Source organism: Apus apus, chromosome 12, assembly GCF_020740795.1.
Source record: "Apus apus isolate bApuApu2 chromosome 12, bApuApu2.pri.cur, whole genome shotgun sequence".
Lineage (NCBI taxonomy): Eukaryota > Metazoa > Chordata > Aves > Apodiformes > Apodidae > Apus > Apus apus.
The window spans coordinates 4,071,959-4,092,827 of record NC_067293.1 but is presented as its reverse complement, the minus strand read 5'-3'; the positions used below and the strand labels follow the sequence as shown (position 1 = coordinate 4,092,827).

Genomic DNA, 20,869 nt, shown 5'->3' with positions numbered 1-20,869 from the left:
AACTCCACTGCTTTGAATCTCCTAAACTTGCAGTAGGACACTGAAATTTTGCATGTTCTGCAGTATAAGACAACTGGAAGAATAAATATCAATTAGGACCTAGAATAAAACAGCACAATAACAATGATGCAGCTTCCCACAAACCCCAGTGACAGCAATTCAAATTTCCTTTTCATTCTTATCCATTGAGCTGCAAAGTAGTGGAGCAGATCTGTAGTCTGGGAAACTTTCCAGAATAATTTGTTAGCAAATGAGGGATGCAGCCCAGCTTTCTCTGGGGAGGCTCTTCACCTGCTTCTGTTCTGCTCCCAGTGCTCCCAGTTACTTGTGTGTCCTCCAGCGGATGGACTTGCTGGAGGGCCTCGCTGGGATTTCTCAGTTGTTGGTAAAGCAGCAGGTCCCTTGAAAGAACTCTGTCCTGTAACAGGAGGATGTTTTCCCATTTATCTAGATGTTGAACACATCTTTACAGGCAATGATTCTATATTAGGATATTTTAAAATCACCAAGGTAAAAATCTATTTATTTGTATTGCAGCAGATGGGAAGAGGACAGCATTGCCACAGTGTTTGGCTACTCAGAAATTGTCCTATCACTGCAGACACTGCTGTGCATGCTGAAGTGATGCATAAACTACTGACAGTTACATGAAAATTATGATATTTTCACTTCTTGTCCTGGGCTTTAATGAAACTGGGTGTTAGTGGGAAAGCACTGGAAAGGGATAACCATTGAATCTTATTTTTTCAGTTCACATTTCCAGGAGATGAAGGAAAAGAGCTAGGATCTTCTGGTTCCACCTTTGTCTTCTTTTTTTTTTTTTTTTGGGTGATGGGGACAGAGAGGGAGTGTTCACTGCCCTACAAAATTCTTCTGAAGTGTGAATCATAGTTACAATTTATTTTTAGATACACTGATTTACAGGTTAAGTCAGAACTGGTCTGGTGCTTTTGGTTTTAATGCACCCATTTCTGTACTTAGAACAATTCCTTATAAATTTTAGAGTAACTTAAAATTTTTGAATATGTAAATATGGAACAAAATCCTAATGCAGTTTTGACAGAAAAAGTGTGACATTTAATCCTCTAAATTTCAATAATCGTCAGATATTTTAAAAGTTTGCACACTGAAAAAAAACAGAGTTGTGAAGTTTTTAATACTGAAATTTTCCACATTTGATCCCACTTTAACTTACTGAGTCACAAAAAGCACATCTACATCTACAAAGCCTTCAGTCCTTTTGTGTCAAAAGATGGCCAGTTAGTCAAGCATTAGTCCTTCCCTTGAAGGGACAGGATACTTAAAGGTTTGGATGTCAGCCTGGGAGCTCTTGGATCCAGAGTCAACCTTCTCTTTTGTGAACACTCACATGCATGACCTGGAGCAAGTAGCTGAGTTGCCTGGTAGCTCTTTCCCCATCTGGAAAATGGGGATGATAGAAGTTCTTCACCACTCAGCCAGGGCCAGAAGAACAATGTGAAGTGTTGCAGAACAATGTGAAGTGTTGCAGGATGCAGAAGATGAGTCTGTTCTGTCAGTTTGTGTCTCTCGTTTCAGACCCTTCCTTCAGTAAACATTGTTTAAAACCCAAATGAACAAGTCTGTTGTTTGGGGAGAAACACAGCAAGGCTGGAGTGGAGGGCATGGATAACCCAGGGTTGGTGTGCCTGGATAGCTCAGCATGAATTATCCAGGACATATATTGGCTTCCTTCCCAAAGCTCTGGTGTTCCCAAATACAGTTGATGCACTGTTGGGATTACAAACTGGTGTCCAAAGTGCTCAAGCAGCCCTCGCCCTGTCATACTCACTGTATTAGGGATGTGAGTCTCTTGCTGCCTGTCCCAGCCCGTTTCATTTTCCATTGCCTGCTGTTGTGTTTCAACCCCATGCTCTGTTGTTGTAGTGAGGTACTGGTGTATTCCCCCACAATCTGTACAGACAGATTTTCCAACAATGTTGGTCTTTTCTAGTGAAAAGGGTGGAAATCATTATTCTTTTTGACAGCCATGCTTCTTCAGAATTACTCCTAAGCAGTAAGGGGATTAAGGGAAATTTCTCAAAGCAGTAATATACTCAGCTGCAGTTTTGAAATGTTTAAAATGTTACTTTGTGACTGCAAAAATTGCTTTAGTCAATGAAAAATGCCAGGGAAATTCCACCCTGGGTGGTTTGTGATTGTATTTTATTTTTTTTTCCCCCTCTCTTTTGTAACTAAAAAATCAAATGTAACTGCTTTCAGTAACAGTGAAAACCAAAGATCTGCCTTTATTTTGGGAAGGTTAGGATCTCTTTTTGTTCTACAAGAAAAAGCAAGCATTAGAAGATGGTGTTAAAATAGTACCCTGCAGCTCTCTAAGAATATCAAAGTATTTTTGACTATTCAAAAGGGAAGCAAAACAAAACCATGATGGGCAATATTTTATAATTGAATGAGAGTGAATAGATAGATGTTAAACTCCTTGCTTCCTAACTACTTGAAAGAATCTTCACAGATTTAAACTTCATTTTTTATCATTGCTTTCCTTATTTTGCATCAGCTTTTAAGTTCCATGGTACCACTGCTAAAGAAGCAAAATGTCAGGGATGTTGTTACCAATGTGAAGTGGCACTTGTATCTACTGATTATAATGAAGCCTCTCCACGTCGCTTTCCTTCCTTATTTTTGTTTCTGCACCTAAAATGAAAAAGGAATAAGTGTACCTCTTGCTTAACAAATATTTTTTGAAGATCAGCAATTGACTGCTGAATGTCAGGCTGTGTGGGTTCTTCTGGACCTACTCAGTGGTGCTTGGTGACTAGTGGAGAGCTACATCCCTCTTTCCTTAAGCACAGCTGTTCCCACAAAGGCACATGTAAGGGAAGCTGCTCAAAGGACACTTGCTGCAATGTAGAGTTTTCTGGTGTCATAATATTGTTCAGCCTTTCCTATTCATCTGGTTGTAAAAGTGTCTGGCTCAAAGCAGCTACAAAATCTGCTGATCTGAAACTGCAGTGGTCTTGGGAGTTCCTTAGTGGCAGCCTCTAATGTTTGTTTTGATCCTATTGGACGATGCTTTAAAAAAAAGGACAGCAACAGAAGGATAGACTGCTGTTGAATAGCAAACCAACACTGCCACTGAACCTTGCATGGGAGTCTTTGGAGAGGTAGTACAGAAATGTGGCTGAGTGGTAGGAGAAGAGTCCGCTGTGGAAAGACCCTCTTCCCAAGCCAGCTCTGCCACAAGGGACCTTCGGACACTTACATTTGCCATCATGGAGAAGGGGTTCTGTGTGTATTTGTTCCTCACCCCACGTGTTACTATCCCTTCCCTCTTCCAGTAAACCTGTTCTAGTTTTAACTTCCAAGCCTTCCCAGGTGCTTCAGGGAGTGGATAATCACTTGTGGTGACTTACTCTGAATGCATGGTCTAGCTTTATCTGCCTACACTTTCAATCTGATTATTTCCTGCTAATTACCCTATTCTGTTAATTGAATTAATAGTAATAAATACTATCTAGCCATATGTTGACTTTCACAACTTTATTGTGCAGTAGGCATTAATGCAGTGTAGCTGATTAGAGCTTTTGTACAAAGCACTCTGTGACAGAGTGAAGCTGGACGTGTGAAAATAATGAGAGTTCGGCTCCTTGTGCAGCCTTATGTATTACAGAAAGATCTCTTTAAAAAAAAGTAGGAGTGTTTTTACAGTTCTAAAACATGCAAGGTACTTTCAAGCATCTGGCTTTGGCTTATTGCTTGGAAACAAACTTAACAAATATAAGTGAAGTTGAGCCTCATGCTTTTAGTGGATCTGAACTACTCCCTCTATTACTGTAAAGCTGGTTTGGCCATTTTAAATCCCTTCATTAGAGGGACCAGAAAGGCTGCAGAATCATCTCACTCTCAGATTAGGACATTTCTTGCTTTCCTTTGGCAGGATGAAAATGCTAACAAGATTTTTTTTTATTTACCATTCTTTCTTGGGGCAGAGCTGTGCACTTGCCATCAGAGCAACCCTGAGCAGCAGTTGTGCACTGATTTATCAGGTTTTTTTTCCTATAATATTTTAATACTAGGATTGTTGGTGGGGTGGGGTGTGTATTTATTTATTTTAAATTCTTCTGGCCTGTTTCCTGAGTGGAAAGGGCAGTCTGTCAGCTGGCATGGAGCACGCTCACAGCATCAGGCCCTGTGCTATGACATGTCACATCTCTGGGAAGTGGGGAGGTGGGTTACCACGTTAGGTATGCTGCTTTTTTCCAGCCACTATAAATACTGCTGTGATTGGCATGGAAAAAGGTTGTATTTTTGGTACTGCAGGTATAAACAGGGCTGCTGTTTAACAGAATCATGTGCTACTGATTTCCAAAGGAGTGATTGTCACCTTGACATTTTGGTGCCGGCAGCGCGGCTGCCTGGGGCTGCAGGGAGTGTGGTGGGCAGTGGGCAGGTGACTCTTCCACCCTGTCCCTGTCTGCCTCACCACTGTGACTGGCAGAAGTGAAGGTAGGTAGGCACCAGAGGAGGTATGAACATGAGATAAGATAAAAACCTGTGCGGGGTATGTGCTGGAGAGGGTGCTGCTTCTGTGGACTGCCACTTCTGCTGAGCTGGGTGCTCTGTGTGCTTCTGAGCAGATGAACACTGGGAGCAGATCCAGTAACAGTTTGCCCAGTTCCAGCTTTGTCTCGCTTGGTGTATCCATCTTCTCTGTTTGGTTCACTAATCTGATTTATCAGGCATCTCCCTATGAAGTACAGGATTAACTTTTATGTATTTGGAGCATTGTATTTCTGTTCGGGATGCCTTGTGAGGTAAATAAAGCATGCTCTAGTATCTGTGTTATGGGTTGAGTGGGCTCAGGCTAATTTTATGGTAGCAATATGAGGACCTAGAGAGAGGGTGTTGAGGACCCTGAGGGATCTGGAAGCCAGAACAGAGGGATCAGTATTCCTTCCCATTTCCTGCCATACCCTGTAAAACCTAGGGGGACCAGAAGTCTCCCCCCTTTCTGCTCCCTTCTTCCTTGCTGCTTCCTGCACTCGTGTTTGGAGGGAGGCTCCTGCTGTTTGTCCTCAGCTCACAAGTGCCCAGCAGGATCTAACCCCATCAGGTGCTGGGAAGAGCCCTGGACCCTCTTCCCGAGCCATCTCTGCCACAAGCGACCATTGAACACTTACATTTGCCATCATGAAGAAGGGCTTCTGTGTGTATTTGTACCTCACCCCACTTGTTACTATCCCTTCCCTCTTCCAGTAAACCTGTTCTGGTTTTAACTTCCAACCCTTAAGTTGCTTGTCCTTATTCCCCTTTTATCCTCCCTTGGGGGGATGAAGGGGGGAGTAACTGGGAGCAGTTCTGTTCTCTGGGTGTTGGTTTGCCCTGACCACTAAATGGAGACAATCAGGAATGCATTAATGGTGCTTTCACAGCTTTTTCTGTAAAAGTGGTTTTCCACTAGAGTTTCAAAAACCCTTTTGTTTTGAACATCTTTTGAACACAGTAACTTTCAACATTGTCTCTGTGTAGTTCTGGTTTTTATTTGTGGCCACAAAGCTGCATCTTTGACAGTCTCTGTTTGTGATGAGAAGGTATTTTTTCACAAGATAAGCTGACTGAAACAGTTTCATGTTTCCAGTGGTGTAGCCATGTAACAGGCAGCAGGTTGCTTGATAATTCCCTTCTGAGTCAAATTAGAAAGAAAAAAAATGGCAGAATTAAAAGATCACTTGAATTATAGTCCTTTGTTCTACCTTGTTAGTTAACATTCCAAACAGTGATGTACAAGATGCATAATTTGTTTTGCTAAAATGTACCCACCATAGAGCCATCTGTGTCATAGCTGACATTATTTATATTCAAAAGGGACATTGCCATAGCTGGAAGATCCCCTCCTCCCAGCTAACCATTTCCAGTGTGACTCCAAATTATTGATTTACATTCATTCTCTATTAACCTATTATGAGTTAATCTGCTGCTTTCACCTCTCTTATCATGTTGATGATTCTAATTTTCCAAACTGAATAGTGATTTGCTGCAAAGATGTTGGGATGACTTGTTCCCCAGTGAATATCCGAAAGCCTCTTATGCCCCAGGTAGTCTCTTTCATTTGAATCATGCTCTGGTGCATAAGAAGGCCAGCAGCAATGTCTTGGCAATCCTGGGAATGTCCCTTTTCTTTCTGTCCTTCCTGATCCACTAAGTATATGCTTGCATTTCCAGAAGGCATATTTATGAGATAATATGCTTAGTGTCTTTGGAGATGGAATGACCCTTCTAGTCTTTCTGGGCTCTGCTCAAGATTCTCGTGGGCAGTGAGAGTTGGTTTTCTTGTGTGTTTAGGAGGGAGATCCCAAATTCTGTGAAGTGCTTTGGATTTCCTGGGTACTGTATGGGATGCAATTGTGTTTGGTGGCTCTTTCATGCTTACTGTACTTGAGTGGGTTTTGTTCTGCCTATTGTGCAACCACTAGGGAAGCCTTATGTCTCTACAGGAATGAAGTTATTGCTAAGTGTGCACTTTTTCAGTTAATTTACATGGTAAAATAAATGTGGAGAATATTTTGAGTTGGAAGCTGTGACTTAGAAATAATTTTGGAAGAAAATTATAGAACAATAGTCATGTGAAAAGTAAAGTTATATGAATGCCATGAGAGGGTGAAACTGCTTGGTGCCTGGTTTTGAAGAGATCTGGTTTGATCAGTACTGATAGGTTTTCATCTTTTCACTGGAATTATGGAAGTATCACTCTGAGACTCTGTGGAGTGTTATTGGCTTGTAAAAGATGGTTTTACCAACACCCATGAAAAATGCCATTAGTAACTCTTATTTCCTCGCTGAACCAGAGCTTGTTTTTGTGGATGGCCTTGTGTTTCTTTTTCTTGTGGCTGAGTAAGCCCCTGTGCTGAAATCACAGCAGTCACTTCCAAAATGGATGATGCCCACATAGCTTCTGGGGGGGATCCTGCATGTTGTGATGTGGGAGGGCCCTGATGACATTAACATCAATGATAACTGCCTCTCCATGGGCTCACAGAAGTGACATGGGACAGTTGTGCACCAGAGTGCTGTAGTGATGATTCAGGGTGGGAAAGAGCCTGCACTGGGAAAAGTGGTGGGAGCCTGGGCTTGCCTGATCCTGGTGTGTCCCTGCAAGCATGGCAAAAGGCTGCCAGAGCTGCTGCTCTGTGGGAGACAGTGCTTTTGGGCACAAGCCTTCCTCTGCATGGACAGCTCACCCTGTGATTCACTGAGACACCAGCTTTCCTCATGGCATATGGAGGGTCCTAGTGTTCAGCCAGGAACTGTTGGGCTTGACAGGCGGGCATGTTGGGTTAGAGTTGATATCCATCAAATGCTGTGCTCTCAGGGTGCAGCTGCACTGCAGACCAAGGTGTGATGGCAATGAGTGCCAGGATACTCCATCCACTTCAGCTCAAGGCCATAGCTGTGGCTGCTCTGCCCATCTTTCCTTCCTTGATGAGTGTCATTCAGTTCCTCCAGCTGTTGTGTCCCATCCCATCTCCATGTTGCTCTGGCTGTAATGTGGTGATAATGACTGGCAATGAGAAGGGAAAGACCAAACTTGGGCATTGTTGCAGAGAGTTTGGTGACTCTTGCCTTTGTGACTTTAGGGAAAAGGCACTGAGTGCTCGAGCCCAGGGCCTCCCTCTGTGTGTGGTGACTTAAGCTCTGAAGAAATTATTTTTGATGGACTTGTCTGTGCATTGCTTGCTGTCATTTTGAGTTGTTCAGTGTAAACATGCTCAGGCTCTCCTGTTGTGCAGGAATGTATTTTTTAAAAATTATGCACTTCCCCAATGCTTTCACTGTTCTCTTCAGCTACATTTCACAGCCATGGTCTCTCTCTCAGCAGATTCCCTGCTGCTAGATGCTCAGATCCTGACTTCTTTAATACAGCAGACATTGGGAGTGGCTGGTTGTCAGAACAGTCATGCTGTGTATTTTCTGAAAGAATGGTTATTGTGGATGTGAAGCTTTGTTTTAGGTTTTCTGCTGTTTTGCTTTGCCCATTTAATATCTGACTGCCCTCCACATGTACAAGATGGCATGTAGGTTCTGCTGGAAGAGTGGAGATGTTGCTTTTTCCTGCTTCTGGTCTATTAAGGCCTTGTCTTCTTTACTGAATATGGAGAGTACTGTCAATTTTTTTGTTTTGGGTCATGAAAGCCTATGATCCATGAGCTGTGATGAATCTGACAGATTTTATTTTTTTTTTTTGTGAGTAGTAACTTCTGATAGAGTCACAAGCCAGATTTCAGATAGGGGTTGAGCACACTGTGGTCCTGCCACTGTGCATGTTTGTGAAGCTGAAAGAAACTTTTTGTTGTAGGCCTGTTGGCTCCCTGGTTGTAGTCACATTTGGTGAGAAGTTCTTGATTTTATTTTGGATCAAAAAATTTGGTTGCAGAAAACAAAATCTGGGTATGAAGAACAAAATGCTGTTGGAAGGAGTGTAAGTTGTAAGGAGTGGCTGCTTGTATTTGTCTGGTGATTTTTTTAAACTTTTTAGTGGCAATAGAAATGCTGGAGACTGGATAGGAATGGTAGCTATGTAAAGTCATTTAAATATGTGTCTATTTTTAGAAGCAAACTCAAATTGATGCTTCATAGTATGATGAAATTATTTATGCAAAAGTTGCTACAGTTTTAGGTCTGATGAAATCCCAGGAAAAAGATGAAAACTATTAGGGACCTGGTTTCAGTGGAATTTCTAACAAGTCTTGATAGCACAGGAGTTTGGAGGAGAAAGAAGTTATCTGAAATCCTGTTAACTCGTAATATTTTTGCAGAAAGAAAATCAGATTGATTCAGAATAATCAGTTTTCTTTCTATTTGATATGACAGTATTTTCTATGTGAAATTACATGTTTTCATAAAAGTAAACGTTGGGCTACTCTGAGTAGTTGCATCTCCTAGAGGGCAGTGCCTGGTGTGTGGGCAGGTGAGAGAGCTGCAGAAGTTGGAAGGAGGAGAGAGTGCAAATGTGTCCCCATCCCCACTTCCAGGTGATGGATGGAGTGCTGTGGGGTTGAAGGCCACAGGGCAGCCTCAGGGCATGGTTAAACTTCTCTTTAAGGAGGATAGCTGGCTTGCACTCCATCCCAGAGCAGATGCCATGGTGGAGCCTACCAAGTAAGCCTTGCACTGGTTCAAAGAGGAAAAATCTGCTCCCCTAAGCTTTGGACACCAAATGTATCCATCAAAGTGAGTGACAGGCTGGGCATGACCTCGTCTTCAAAGCCAGATTTGGGGATTTCATTGCCAGAATGTTTTAAAGGGTAAGGAGTGTTGCTGCTCATTAGTAGAATTGGAGCTGGCTCAAGTGGTGCTTGGGAATGTTAACTATTAGACTTTGGATTCGTGCCCTGAAAGAATACTGAGTTTTGTGTTAGTTTTCCAGTTTTCATTAATAATTCTACCTCTCTTAAACTAATTCCTCAGTTCAGGAATTATGAGCAGCTTCAAGCAGATGGACCAGTCTGAAGGTTGGTGCTGTAAAGCAGGAGTTGTATTAACAGTGCAGTGACAGTGCTGGCTCTAACCAAGTGATCAGGCAGGGTGAGCTCAGAAGACCCTGGGGAAGTCACGTCACTGTCAGCGCTGCACTAGCAGAAGATCAAAATGACCAGCTCCTGTTGGCTTTCTAAACACTACTCCCAAGTCATCTTGCAGTGGTCATCACCAGGTTTTGCTGGCAGCCTTTGGCACTTTTCCCCAGCCAGGCTGTGTTTTTCTCCCTGCATCTCCTCTTTCACCACTGAGAGATCTCAGCCTTTTTATGGCTTTTTGGACCCTTTCACATTTGCCCTCACACTACTAGTTTTTTAGGGCTGCTGGAACTTTGACTTGCAGCTCAAGTTTGGGGTATGGGTGTGAGATATCACTTTGGGCCTGTCTGCAACCCAGGGACCCCTCTCCAGTTGCTCTGGGTACAATTGCTCCCTGTCACGTGGAGTTTAAACTCAGAAACCTCACTGTGCAAAATCTCTAGTTCTGGGCTGGTCAGTCTCTACTTTGCAGAGTAGAGCTTCTGGGCACATAACAGGTATATTTTGGCACATGTTGCTATTCAGTGGGCTGGAAGTCTTTCAGATTTTTCCTTATTCTACTGAAAAAGGAGGTCTCTGTTCCTGTAAGAGTGATAAAGCTGTTCAGAGAAGGCAATTGTTTGAGCGCCAAATGCTGTTAGCAATCTGATCGTGTGTGATTGATGAAAAGGTTTGAGAGTAATGGAATGGTTAATCTGCCCTGTAGATGGATATGCTCCTTAGATAGAATAAGAAGATCTGCCTCTTTTATAAAATTAGAAGCTGTATGTGCATAGGCATTATAGAACTGAAAAGCTAATACTGTATAGGGCAACATGATGGAATAATAGATATTGAAGTCCTTGATTTGTTCTCATTTCTGCCCTTCTGGTAGTTTCTGGAAACAGATGAGAAGTTTTCAAGTAACCTTTAAAATTAGCTCCCAACCTGTAGAGTTTATCATAATCTTATGCTCCATGAGACTGAAGTGTTCAAGGATTCATAATTCAGTATTTAAAAAAATTGTCAGTGGCTTCATGGTATGAGAATTTAAAAACTCTGAATGTACTTCTGGCATTCAGTGGTTGTGTTTGTTCATTCAAATGTAATGGGTATCAAATAGGACCTGGTATCAGCTTGATGAGGAGAATATATTTGGGTAACTCCATGTAGCTACACTTGATATAAATTTCAGTCTTTTTCTGCCAAGAGAGCTGGTAAAACAGAACACCATCTCATTTGCGTTTTATGAAGATGCAGTTCAGAAATTGGAATTCATGAGAGAGAGGTTCCTGGGAAAAAGAGGGAGCCGCTTTCCTGGTGCTGGCCCACAAGGTGGGATATCAGTTCTGTGCTTCTAGCAAACAGTTCTGCATTCTCTGAATCATCTTCTGTGTTTCACTGATTTGCAGAAATTGCAGCCTCTTTACTATAAGCCTGTGGACCCTTTTCTGAAGGATATACAGAAATGGATGCTATAGATAATAGTGGGTTTTTTATTTTATTTTTTCCTTTATTTTAAGAGTGTGACTTGCAGCTTCTCAATTGATCTAATATAAAACATTGACTACCTTTTATAATTGCATGACAAGTCTGTATGGGACTTTGGCATCATGCAGGACAGATGCTCTCAGGTGTAAATGCTGCTAACAGTTGTCTCTGCAGTAAGTTCTCTCATTATGTAGACCAGGTAGGTAACCATAAGGAGCAGCAGCTGCTGAAAGGAGGCTCCATTTTGGACTTCATATTTTCTGTAGCCCCTGGCAGAGACTGCCTTAGAGCCAAGAACAGGCATGGTTCACTGACCTGCTGAAGGACATCAATGAAGGCAGCTACTTTCCTGAACACCTAGTACATTTGAGATTGGGTGAAAGTCCAGTGAATGTTATTTTTACAACAGCCAAGCAGTTCCTTTAGGTCCAGAATAGGAAACTTGCACTTTTTTACTGCTTGGTGTGAATGGAAGAATTTTGATCTGACTTTATTTATTATTCCATGAATCAATGTTTGAAAAGAATAATTGCATTTTGGAATCTGACCAGATTCATGGAAACTGCTATACTATATCTTACGCTACCATAGCAACATATGAGTTAGAAATCTCCCAGTTATTAGAAAAACTGAATTAAACCAACTGTTGAACAAGATTGTGTTCGCATAACAAAACCAGGCTCTGCCTTTGTTCCTGCACTGCTGACCTTGTTTCAGGTAACGGGCTCTCCTTGACTCTCAAGAAACAGGCTCAGTTGAGATGTACATATAGACTACAGTGAAGAGTATGAGAATAGATGTGCTGTGCTATTGTTTGGGGGCTCAAATTTGTATATTCAGGCTGCTGAGTGAGCTCGAAGGTGTCTTGAAGAATATCTGAAAAGGTTGCAATGAAGGGTAAGAAAGATTCAAATCTCTAGCTTAAGTTTCTTGTTTGTGAAATCAATATGCTTGTATGTTTTTAATTTACCTAATGACTGATGAAACAAAAAATGCTGTGAAAAAAGATTTCTGGAAATAGCAAGAACCTAATATTGCCTGTGAAGAACCTTATGAATCCTTGTTTTGTTTCTGACCTGCGCTTGTAATATTTGAGAAGACTGGAGCTGGCAACAGAGAATGGTTTTGAAAACGCTGTGAGGCTAAGAATAGTGTCCTGCTTTCTGTATGACATCCCTCTCCATTAGGACAAAAAAGGAGACTTCCTAGGGAGTGTTAATGGGAAGAAATTTCTGGAAAATATTTCTTTTATGAGGGTCATTTCATTTGGAAACTACCCTGCCACCACCCTAATGCTGGGAAGAAGAGTCCTGAGAGCCCTCAGGGCATGTAGAAAATCTCATCTTTCTTATGTTGTCAGTGACAAAGTGAGAGATAGAAGAAGGAAATGTGTTGTGGGTATTGCCTTACTTTTAATCTTATTTTCATGGTATTTTTTATTTTAAACTTTAATGTATCTGTTGCATTTTGATCTTTTGTCAGAGATTGCCAATATGTCTTCAGCCCATCTTTTCTACTGTGATTTTATAAATACCTGGTTACAATAACTGTAAAAACATCTGTGGGCTGTAATAAAGTTTTATAGTAAGCCTGAAGCCCAAAGTTCTGAAAGTGGACTTTTAGCATTGTTATACAAAAAGTTTTTCAATGCTTTGCAGCTGACAGGATGGGGAGAATTTTTTCATACTTTGCAGTGTTCCTAGCAATTATCAATAATGTATTTTTAAAGATCCATGTAATAGAGCAAGTGTTTAAAAAAAAAAAACAAAATAGGCAGCAAGTGCAGCCATTTTTAAAACTCCTGCTTAATGCCCTGATAAATCTGTTGGCTTCCAGTAACACCACACACCATTAGACTGATATATTGAAAACTGCAATTAAAGTTGGATTATTTCCTGTACACTTCCTTCTCTCAAGGCCTTTTGATGTACTCCCTTTCTTCAACCTACCAGATTTGAAATGGTTAATGTCCTCTACAATTGAGTCTTTGGGATTGCTTTTGTCTACATCAGCTCTTCTTCCAGTAGAGACCAGTTCCCAGCACTGCTGGGGCCACCAGGTGGTGATTATCCTTTAAGAAGCAACTTGCTGTGACCTCTCTGCTCTGGCTCTATAGTGTCCTCATTGTACATGCTGTGTGTATTTGTCACATACACAGCGCATGCAATGTGGACAGAATGGAGCTCAATTTGCACCTGACAAGGAGATAAAATACCTGCAAGAAATGGAAGATCATTCTTGTTTTGCTGTAGGGTTTTAAAAGCTCGTTGGTGTGTGCACGTGCTAGTCTTCTCTACAAGGTGGGGTTCAAAAATCATGTTGTGGATACAGGTCACCAGTGAAAATAAGGCAGTGGCAAGAACTTGCAGGGTCATTGCAGTTCTCTAGACCTCCACAAAGAAATGTATTAGCAGGACATAAATAGTACAGGAAGCTAATTTTGGCCCCTGATAGCAAGATGAATCATTTTAGGTTCATATATTCTATTCCTGACATTCCTGTGGGTTATTTCTTTTTCTTTTTGGCACATTCTGTGCTTTGTTCAATCACTTAGAGTTTGAGGGGAAAATTGCCTTTTTCTTATAACAGGAAAAGGTGTAAATCTTGTATCAACGTTTTTGTGTTGTTTTATTTTTTGTTACTTTATTTTTAAAGCAACAAGAGGAAACCATAATGGAAGCTTCTGGTTTTCTTTTCAATAAAAGCCCTATAAATTTATTGTAGCATTTTGAAAATGCTGTTTCATGAGAAGTTTAACTGTTGGGTTTTGTTCTGGGCAGTTCCTGTAACCTGACAATGTCAGCAAATGCAGAGCCACATTCCATAGTTTCTCTGCCATGAACTGGCACTTTTAAATGATGAGGTTTTTCATTAAGTGATTTTTGATAAACTGGACGTTTGTGTGAATAGTAATGCTCATAAATGCTAAAATACAAGGAATTAGGTATTTAAAGGGAAAAATTGTTACAAGGGCAAATATTGCATGTAAAGTGACTTGTGGAGGCTGCAAAAATGGAAGTCCATTCTCAACTGAATGTAACCTGAATCTGTAATGGGCCAAAAAGTGCTTTTTAGACCTGCAGCCCTATTCAAGAACAGGAACTGGTTCTTTCACTCTGCTTAAAAGATATTTGAAAAGGAAGGAAGGGTTGTGGTGACTGGGACATGTTCTTGGTGACAGGGAGGAAACGCTAACAGCTGCCTCAGGGCAGCTGCACTGTGTATTGCTCCAGTTGCTGCTGAAAGCATTACTTCTATTAGTGGGGATTTTTAGGAGCTTTACCTTTCATAGGATTACTAATGACTATATTTTGTAGTATCACTTGTTTTACCCTGGGGAGAAGGCTGAATGAAATGGCTGAAGCTGCTGGGTATGGGTGCTTTTCCTCCCCTAGACCCAACGTTGCCCTTGCTGGCATGCAGTGGGCTGAGGGCTTCATGTCTTCATGCACACCCATGCTATAACCAGGAATGATGAGAGGTGCTCTCCTGCACTGGATTTATTGTGTCAGTGCTGTGTTTATAATATGTAGTGCTTTGTTTCATTTATTGTGCTTGCAAGGTGCTCAGGAGTCGCACAGACCCAGCAAAGCTTGGTTTGGGTTGGAAGGGACCTTAAACATGATCTAGTTCCAGCCTGCTCCATGGGCAGGGACACTTCTCACCATACGAGGTTGCTCAGAGCCCCACCCAACCTGGCCTTGAACACTTCCAGGGATGGGGCAGCAACAGCTTCCCTGGGCAACCTGTGTCAGTGTCTCACCACCCTCACAGTAAAGAATTTCTTCCTAATGTCTAATCTAAATCTACTCTCTTCCAGTTACTCAAAGTTTGTTCTGTGTCCCCTCATCAGGTTTGGCGTACAGTGGGCAGAGACATCACTGTGAACAAAAAGAAATACAAACAGAAGTTTCTTAGGCTATGGAAAAACGGATATAACAGGAGTTAGATGGTGCTATCAGCTCAGTGGCCTTGTCTCATTGCCTGCCCTGAGTCAACATTAATACAAATAAAGACCTGATATGAGATGCTAAAAAATTGTTTCTGTTGCTTGCAAAAAACTGTATCCAGTGCAGAGAGTGCTGGGAGAGCTCTGCTTGCTTCCAAGTGTTTTTCCAAGGGGACTAGGGATGTAACCCCCCCACATCTCAGTCCTGTAGATGTTAGTAGAGCTGATGAAGCTCCACCAAGGAGCACAGGGCTCCTTGGTGGCTGTGGTTCTCCTCTGCTGGGACAGTTTTGCCTTCACTGGATTATTTTTTTTTTCCTCTTCTTTTAAGTCACTATTTGCATTAATCCAATTGCTGGAAAAAGATTATAGGCCCAGAATAAAATCCACTCGTAATTAAAAATGTAAAAGCAGCTTATGTTTTTAGGCCAAAGTTATTAGAGGAAGCTATCAAGGTACCAATATTAAGGCTGCAGTCTCAGCTGGGAGGCTGTTATCGTGATGAGAGTGTCTGATAATGGGCTGGTTACTGAATGTTTATAGTAGATAACTTCTTATGTTTGCCTGGTGTCTGTGTATGTCACAAGCTACACACACCAGCCTGCCTCTCACAGGCTTTGTGGCCATCATTTTTTTTCATATTTCTGGGAGACTGTTTCTTAGGAGCTCATCTATCTGTTGCAAAAGCAAGAAGAGTTTATGAGGGGACAGGGACATTCAGGGCACAGGGGCTGTGGGAATTACCCTCTGTAAGAGGATTGGGGCGTATTGGAGTCTTCCACGTCTGCATCTTAAGCCATCTTTTCATAACAAGTACTCACTTATCAAATATCCTCTCTGTGTTTGTAGCTTTCATCAATCCCCTATTTGGATAAAGAAAAATGGCAAACTGGAACTGAAACAGCTCTCAGCCATCCTGTTATTCATGCCATGTGCCTGACTCCCTGGCATGCAATTATCTGGGTATTCAGTTTGCAAGCCTGTTTTGTAAGTCTTTCCTAGTAGAGCACTTTTTAATTCTTTAGAATTAAGTCACTGTATGGGGTAGAACTACTTCTTTTTATATCCAGAGATTGAAACTTTCTTTAACCTTTGCTTTCTTCAAGTGGGAGGTGTTTCACTTCATTTCTGTCATTTTGAATTAAATGAGTTTTCTGTAAAGGAATGGATGCTGAAAAGCTTTTTCCCTGACAAAGGATTTAGATGAAAAATTACGGACCCAAGTGGCTCTCAGTCTGCATTGTTCAGAATCTCCTTCACCCAGATTGTGTTCAGCTTTCCAGACTCAAATATCCTTCACCTGTCAGTGTGTGGTCTTTGGTCCTCTGGTGGCAAATGGGGTTTACAGCTGAAGCAGGAGGGCATCAGTCCTAAACTGCTAGAGGGATAAACCAAATACCCTCCCAAATGCCAGTTTATCAGCCTGTGAGCTACGAAGTGTTTCAGTGACATAAGCTTGATGTTTCTTTCTGTTTTAGGTATTTTGATGTTTTAGATTTTCTTGATTTGCTTTCCCAGTTCCTTTTTCACAAGATGTTTGGGTCTTTCCTTCCAGTAACAGCATATTTGTGATTTTTCTTGTCCTCCTGCCCCACCTGGTTTGTACTTGATTTTTTGTTTGTTTGTTTGTTTTTTGGTGGGGGGGATGTCAGAAGCAATGCTGACTTTCCTCTCTGTCTTGGTTAGGGAAGATTTCTATTATCTATCCAACATTTTTGGTGTCCCTGGCAGGTGCTGAGGTGCCAGCTCCTGTGTTTTGTTTGGCTCTCATGGGAGCTCTTGCTCCATGCTGAGGTTCAGCTACTCATGTTCAGCCTAGCAGTGGTGGTTGTGTTCTGGGATGCCTGATGGCAGAGCTCCAGCTGCTAGTCCAAGTTATTTTGAAATGTTTATTTACATAAAATAAATTTAGTCTCTAGGTTGTGCTGAGGAATACTCTGTATCTTTAGCCTGTGCTAGCAAGAAAGATGCTGGGCCAGGAACTCAAATATTTCATAAGAGGCAGCATGAGAGGACTAAATGTTTCACTGCTGCACACAGCTGAAGAATTCCAAATTTAGTATTGTCTGTATGTGGTGGAAAATTCAAACTTGGGGAAAAAAAAGACTGAAAAAAGAGAAATGCCAAGAGTTAGCAGAGCTTTCCTTCGTGTATTTCTACTGTAAAAAGTCATGAACCTCAGTGAAGTGCTGATTTTTCCTCTGCTAACACACTTGCAGCTCTACTGTCTACAGCATGAAATCTCCTTGTTGCTGTCAACAGTCCTGATCTGTTCTCTCTGGTTCGTGGCAGCAGCACTTCCCGTGTGTGTCTTGCAGAGGAGAATGAGTGCTTGGGACAGAAACCTGTTACAAGGTGTCCCATACAGGGTGAATGTGAGAGGTTGCCTCTTGCCCTAAGTAACCCCTAATGAACAGGATTGCTAATCTCTGCCTTTCGAATGGTCCCTGGGGACTCTGTTCCCCTTTCCTAAAACCGAATGTGGAATAGGCATCTGAATGACCAAACGCTGGGTTTTCATCATTTGCTCCCCTTGTAAATCACTTGTCCCAGGGAGTGAGACGTGCTGCCCTGTGCCCTGCCTCACAGGCTGGTGCAGGCAGCAGCTCAGCTGAAGCAGCAGGGTTTTGCTGGCTGCCTGTGCTCTGGCTGCTGTATGTCTGCCAGGGGAGCCCTCTGCAGCTGGAGGGCTGCTTAAACCCCTCATGATGGGCCACACTGCTGGCTTGTGGGTCTGCACATGTGTGTGTGCCTGCTGCGAGGAGTCCTCCATCCTGCATTCTTCTAATTGCTTTCTCTTGCTGCAGATTTGCCCAGCTTTGGTGGCCCCGTGGATCAGAAGCTGAGCAGAGGAAGGTGAGTCTCTGGGAGAAGAGTTTGGTGTTTGCTTGGTGCTGGTTCCTGCCTACTTGGTGTTGAAGAAAACTGTGATGTGGTGGTGTGCTGGGAGGAGGGGATGTATCACCTTTATAATGCTGTGCCTCTTTTTGACATTAGCCAAGCTCTGGAGTAGATCTGTGCTGTAAACCTTCACTGGGAGCATTAACTCCCACCTTGGGAGCTGTGGTCTGCTGCTGAGTCCCGTTTGCAGTAAATGAAGCTTCTGCAGGTTCAGGGTGCAGGAAGCAGCCATGGGATGGACACAGAAGCAGCTAAGCATGGCCCAGGATCTGCTTGGAGGGATGGCACTTGCTGTAGCTCTGCCTCCTGGGACTGGAGGCTGGAAGGGTTGAAACCATCTTTCAGTAAGGATGGAAAGAAGAGAGCTGCCTCTGGGCAGCTGCTGAGGCTGCCTTTGTCTAGTAATCCTCATGTCCCCAGGAGTGTCTCTGGACAGCAGGGTCACCTCCCAAAGCAATCCTCACTGGCCCCTTTCCTGCATTTGTGCCACATAGCTCAGGAATTGCTTGGATGCCTGCGAAGGCACGTGGGTATGGGACAGGGTCCAGGGAGAGCCTGGCTTCCAGGGTACCATTCCTGCAGCTCTGTGGAGGGCAGAGCTCTGCATTTGTTTCCTCCTCTCTCATTAATTATTTTCAAATTTTGAAATTTTTATTTTCTGTGTTTTTCTCCCTCCACTTCCCACTTTGTCTCATTTCCTTCCCGTTCTATAGGGTTATGCTTTGTGTGAGAACTGTTGTGGTAGAGCTACCTGATATTTTTGGTTTGAGCTTTTTCCTATCCGAGAATCACAAAAGCTGTAGGGCTTTTTAATTTCTAAGACCCTGAGGAACAACATTTATTTTGTGTTGTTTTTTTTTTTCCTCTTGTTTCCTTGAATATCTTTAAAATATTTGTAATATTGCAACTTCTACTGTGGGTTTTTTTATGTTAAGCTGATAATGTGGATTTGAAGTTGCACAGGTATATTCTGAAGGCTGTGCACAAGGAATTCATGGCTATTGATGGGCATTCAGTACTGATAAAAGCAGTGACACTGAAAGTTACGTGTTGAAAAAGGACATAGTGCAAATAATTTAAATATTTTTCTCATGTTTGAGTATATTTGTGGTGTCTGATTGAGCTGGTTAGCAAAATAAAGACAGATGGCAATGAATTCATTCCAACACATTTTCATTATGGTACAGCTATTCCAGCTTCTCATGGCACTTGTGCAAATGATTTTCTTGTTTAAACTTCCCTTGTTGGTGCTGTCCATACCCTGGTCAGGGAATTCAGATGTAGTGTGCTTATAACGTGTGGTTAATTGCTTTTTATATACAAAATAAAATTGAAACAACTGGAAAGAGGAGCTGCCTGTAATTAACTGCTCAGTGCTGTGATGAGTAAGGATTTAACTCCACCTCCTTTAAAGTCCATACCAAAACTTAACAAGATTAGATCAGAATTTACCATAGTTGAATTTTAGTCAGGCTCTCTTCAAAGTTTGCAGATGACACAGTGATTCACAGTGCTGGCTTTGTGAGGAAGAGAGAGAACATCGCTAGTGATACAAGCAATGAGCAGCATCACCTGCCCTGGTCTGCCCGTGCATCCCCCAGCAGCTCACATGTTTGTCTGGACATTGCCAGGGTGATGTGACCATCATTTCTGTGTGCATGAATGGTCAGCAAATAACGTTTTGATCAAAGTTTTAACAGTTTGTAGGTCACTGCAGAAACAGAAAAGCGACAGAAAAGGAATGCCTTGCAAGGACTGTAACTACTTGTAATTGTTGCTTTGTCTGATGACTCGTGTGTTATTGAAGCTCGTGCCCTAAATAGGTAAAATCTTTGATGCTTTTATCTTAATGCAATAATTATATTATCTAATACTTTAAATGACTACTTGACATTTCAAGAATTACGCTAATTAGTCAGTATCTTGTCTCATTCCTTTGCCAAATTTCTAAGGTGCCTGTTATCTTGTTACTTTCTGTTTGGAGATCCATGTAGATTGCTGGAAACACTGCTCTCCATGTCTGTATGAAAAAGTGGGCAGAAAACAATAATAAAGTAATATTCACTGTAGTATAATTTGTTATTTTATGAGAAGTCTGCACAGAATTTACATAACTGCTCAATTTGTTTGGTGGTTCTGTTCTATGTAAAGTATTGCTGATACTGTTTTTATAGATCTGAGGCAACATATGCCTTGAATATAGATTAAATTTGCTTTCCCTTACTGTTAAGCATCCTGGCTGTGACTGTAGTGTGGTTGTGCTCTACCACTATCCCTCCCAGGCCACCCTTCCATCCTCCCCCACTGCCTGTGATGGGTGCCTGCATGGGCAGAGTGAGGAGAGGACAGGTCTAGCTTGGCAGTCCTCTGCTTCTCACCTCTGTCCACCTCCTGCACTTCTGGAGGATGCTGTGCTCTCTGCTGCTGAGACAAACAGCCAGAATGCTCACAGGGTGTAAACTGTAGGACTGTCTTACAGGCTGCCACAGATCAGGGATAACGCTCTGTACCCATCACAAAGCATTGGAGTTGAGCATGAGGTGGTGTCAAAGGAGAAGGATGTTGGTCTTCTTGCAGGAGCACCACCTGTCTGTGCCAAGGGCTGCCTGCAGGACTGTAATCCTGGCAGTGATGGTGGGTTTTGCTGCTGTCCTGTTAGGGCTGGTACTGCCTCTGGCTTGGCTCTCGGTGTTGTCTGGGATTTCTGCAGCAGCTTCTCTGTAACCAGGTCTGGGCTGGCTTTTCCACCTTCCCCAGCCACAGCGTGTCCTGAGCCAAAGCAGTGCTCAGACTACTCTTAAATGAAGGTGGACATGGGATCGTGGTCAGAGAACTCCAACCAAGGCAGCTGCAAAACCATGGTGTTTTCCTCAGTGGTAAAGCACTAATTATTAATCCTGACCATCTTGGCTTTCAGGAGGACTAACTAGCTCACAGATAATTCTGGGTTAAAATAACTGGACAGCAGTGAGCTGTGTGCACTGTACTAACAAAG

At 42.3% G+C, this 20,869-nt stretch overlaps 1 protein-coding gene across 2 annotated transcripts in view; it reads left to right on the top strand.

The window, feature by feature from the left end:
- HTR2C (5-hydroxytryptamine receptor 2C) overlaps nt 1-20,869 on the top strand; it is a 200,367-nt gene that overhangs the window by 48,135 nt on the left and 131,363 nt on the right. For both annotated transcript variants that reach the window (XM_051630739.1, XM_051630737.1), the window contains exon 2: nt 17,781-17,829. The gene's annotated coding sequence lies outside the window, so the exon portion shown is untranslated. The remainder of the gene's footprint in view (nt 1-17,780; nt 17,830-20,869) is intronic.